Genomic DNA, 4,494 nt, shown 5'->3' on the forward strand with positions numbered 1-4,494 from the left:
AATAGAATTAGTAGAAAATCTACATTCTTTACCCAGCATCCCCTCTTCAAAATAGGAATGTGATCAAATGAACACAATCCTGTTTGAATCAATTCTAGTTGGCTATTTGTCTACATTTTAAAATAAAATTGAAAAGTCCCATCCAAGATGTATCTATTATGTAGAAAAAAAAGCCAAGGATACAAAGGGAAAACTAATTCAGAAAGTATTCATATCTAGCCATTTTATAAACGCCAAGCCAATTTAACATTCTGGCATTTTCAATAGTAAATGATGTGAATAGCAAGTGCCCGAATGTTTTTTGATTTATTTTCTTTGTAGACTAGTACATGTTGTTGCTGCAAGTTCAGCTCCTGACAAGGTAAGAAAGGATCCATTGATCCATTTAGCCAAGGCCTTAAACAATCATCAGTAATATTAAACACTGTTTATGGTATCTACTACTATTGAGTAAAGTATATAGGGGAGGCACTTAGAAATAGAAAAATGACACATTATTGGTCTATAGAGATGTTTAAGCAGTTAAGAGCACTTACTGCTCTTTAAAAGAACCTAAGTTTAGTTCCTTGCATCTATGTTGGGCAGCTTACAACTGCCTGTAACTTTAGCTTCAGGGGATGCATTGCCCTCTTTGGACCTTATACACTTACAAAGGCATATACATACATGTGAACCAAATATAAAAAAAATCATAAAACTACATTAAAATTTTGAATTAAGCTAAATGATCCTTTCTGATATCACATATCATTTTGCTGAAAGCAAACCAAACCAAACAAAAATGTAGCATTAAACCGACTCTTAATGATATTCTGCTATACTCATAGATCAGTGCCTTTCTCAGCCATCATCAGAAAAGCTTCCTCCCACAGCAGATAGGAACAAATACAGAGAACCACAGCCAGACAATATGCAGAGAATATGAGACCTTAGAACACTAAATGGGATGGCTTCATGACATTCCTCCTCTCAGGGCTAAACAAACCCTGTGGAAGAGGAGACAGAAACAGTGTAAGAGCCACCAGGAATGGAGGACACAAAGAAAATAAGGCCCTTGAAATAAAAAGGATCGATACATATATGTCATCTCTGAGCAGCATACACAGGGCCTACACATGCCTTCATCAGCTAGAGTCCCAGAGCTAAAAGGAGAAATGGATCCAAGCCCCTGCCCATAAACCACAAGCTATCTGCATTTGATAACTAGTTGCAAATGAAAATTGTTTCTTCCAAGGGAGTCTCACTGGGTGAACAAACCAGTCTTAAGGGTAGGCTGCATGCCCACAGAGATAGTCAACAGAAAACAAACTCAATTGTTGTGAGATTCTTGATTATATTGTGTGAAGATGTCACTGAGATTGGTTTAGTAAAGGCCTGAATGGACAGTAGCTAGGCAGGAAAAGGTTAGGTGGTACTTCCGAGGACAGAGAGGTCTCAGTGAAAAAGAAAGGGGGAGTTGCCAGCTGGAGACAGAGAAAGCAGGACATCTAGAGGAGAGGTCAAAGGCATGAGCCACATGGCAGCACACAAAGAGCTAATGGGACAAACCTGAGCTAAGGCCAAGCTTTCATAATAAGTCTGTATGTCTCTATTTGGGAGATGATCAGACAGAGAAAGACTTGCTGAACTAAATACTATCTTTAGAGGTTCCTTGTCTTGTTATAACATTGTCAGAGCTCTTCCTTTTTTTAAAAAATATATGCATATATGTATTTTTATATATGTATATTATAGTCGTATATATTACATGCTTCTTTAAAACACATATATAATTGTTTATTGTTCATTTTTTATTTATATATTAATTTTCTCTTCCCTGCAGTTTCTTTGTGTATATATTTTGGCTTCATGTTCAGTAGAATTTCTGAGTGGGTAAACAAATGGATCTCTGTTTCTTGTGCCTTCACTTGGGCTTTTTTCTTTTTGTTTGTTTATCCAATTCTTATGTGTTAGTGATTATTTTATCATATTTTACCTTATTTAATTATTTTTCTTTTCTCATGTTAAAATAGAAATCTTTTATGTATAAATTATGGATCCCAACTTAGTGTTTTATGGGATTCCTGTGTGTATGAAAGGATAAGTCTCTATTTCCTGTGTCTTTTCTTGGAATCTTTCACTCTTTTTTTTTTTTTGTTTTCTCCTATTCTGATGTGGTTAGTTTTTGTTAATCTTATTACATTTTAGTATATTGCATTTTATTATTATTGTTGCTTAGAAGACTATTTGTTTTCTAATAAGAGACAGAAAGGGAGAACATGTGGAGAGAAACTGAGAGGAGTGAAGGGAGGGGAAATAGTAAGCAGGATATAATATGTGGGGAAAATCTATTTTCAATAAAGTGAGAAAGATTTTTTTAAAAATAAATCTTTATAAAAGAAGTGGAAGAATAAAAATGGGACCATACTGTTTGTTAATCTGAAAGACTGATGAAATTAATTAAATTATTGATGTAATGAGAAAAATAGTACAGATATTATATTTAAATTCAAAGACATATAGCGTGAAGAAAAAAATTAAAAGCAAAAATAGTAGCAGCATATTACATGTCATATATTCCTCATAATAGCTCAGTGGACAAAGGGCTATATTTCAGAAGTCTGCTGAAGGGAAAGCAAATTTAGCTAAGTGAGATGAAAGGAAAATGATCAAAGGTTGCTCCTGACTTGCTTGCTTGAAGGCAGAAATGAGAATAAGTAGGAAAGATGAACCAAGGAGCTTATTTTATCCTTTATTTTCATTTGCAGACAGCTAGTAATGCAACTTGATTAATGACAGCTCAGAGAAGACATAGATAGGTAGGTAGGTAGGTAGGAAGATAGATAGATAGATAGATAGATAGATGATAGATATATAGATGAAAAATGTGAAATGTGTACAATTGTGATTAAAATCAAATGATGAATAACTACAAACTTCTATTTAAAAAAATGAATTGTCAAAATAAGCATCCATGAAAGAATACCAAAGAAAGAAGAGAAGAGAAGAGAAGAGAGGAGAACAGAAGAGGAGAGAAGAGATGCCAAAAACAATATTTTTTTTGTTAGAAAGGAAAACAATGCATAAAGGTTGTTTATGGAGCTGAAGGTGCAGAGTTCTTACACGCACTAAACCCTGTGTCCACTCAACCATTGCAGAGTCAGGAGAGGAGTTCTGAAAAACTATAAGGTCAAGGTAGGTTAGATAGATCATTAAAATTTAGTATATTTTTAAAAAAAGAGTTATTAAGTTGGTTTTTAACAACTACTCACAGTATAAAATAGAAATAGAGTAAGATTTTAAAAAATGATTTTTAGATTTATTTTGCTTTACATATGTGTGTGTGTGTGTGTGTGTGTGTACAAGTACTTTTACTGCATGCTTGTTTGTATACTATGTGCATGTATGATGGCTGCTGAATTGGACAAGAGAATCAGATCTCGGGGGTGAGTTTCTGGCCCACGGCGCCAGCCTGGGACGGGGAGCTCGGGGGTTTCTTGGCCCCCTGTCCTGTTTGGGCTCTCTGCTGCCTCTTTCTTCCTGGCCCACCCAGCTTCCGTCCAGACCCCTCCCCACTTCGCCCCCACTGCCCTCTTTTGGCGCGTAGCATCGCCCAGCGCAGCCTATCTGGGCGCTGGGTCCGAGTACCCGGGGCTCCCGGGCGGGCAGCAGTTCCTTTGTTTCTGTGGCCTGCCTGCACCAAGCGGGGTAGGCGCTTTGTCTGCGGGCTGCCCAACCAGCACGGAGGCCTGATCTTTCGGCGCCAGGAGACCCAGCATTGGGGTGAGTTTCTGGCCCACGGCGCCAGCCTGGGACGGGGAGCTCGGGGGTTTCTTGGCCCCCTGTCCTGCTTGGGCTCTCTGCTGCCTCTTTCTTCCTGGCCCACCCAGCTTCCGTCCAGACCCCTCCCCACTTCGCCCCCACTGCCCTCTTTTGGCGCCTAGCATCGCCCAGCGCAGCCTATCTGGGCGCTGGGTCCGAGTAGCCGGGGCTCCCGGGGGGCAGCAGTTCCTTTGTTTCTGTGGCCTGCCTGCACCAAGCGGGGTAGGCGCTTTGTCTGCGGGCTGCCCAACCAGCACGGAGGCCTGATCTTTCGGCGCCAGGAGACCCAGCATTGGGGTGAGTTTCTGGCCCACGGCGCCAGCCTGGGACGGGGAGCTCGGGGGTTTCTTGGCCCCCTGTCCTGTTTGGGCTCTCTGCAGGGCCTCTACTCCCCGGGTGCTGCCTCTTTCTTCCTGGCCCACCCAGCTTCCGTCCAGAGCCCTCCCCACTTCGCCCCCACTGCCCTCTTTTGGCGCGTGGCATCGCCCAGCCCAGCCTATCTGGGCGCTGAGTCCGAGTAGCCGGGGCTCCCGGGGGGCAGCAGTTCCTTTGTTTCTGTGGCCTGCCTGCACCAAGCGGGGTAGGCGCTTTGTCTGCGAGCTGCCCAACCAGCAGGGAGGCCTGATCTTTCGGCGCCAGGAGACCCAGCATTGGGGAGACCCAGCATTGGGAGAGCCAACATTGGGGAGAGAC

The sequence above is a fragment of the Microtus oregoni genome, unplaced genomic scaffold (genome assembly GCF_018167655.1).
Source record: "Microtus oregoni isolate MIOR12 unplaced genomic scaffold, Mior012 000032F_ref0000030, whole genome shotgun sequence".
In the NCBI taxonomy this organism is placed as follows: Eukaryota; Metazoa; Chordata; class Mammalia; order Rodentia; family Cricetidae; genus Microtus; species Microtus oregoni.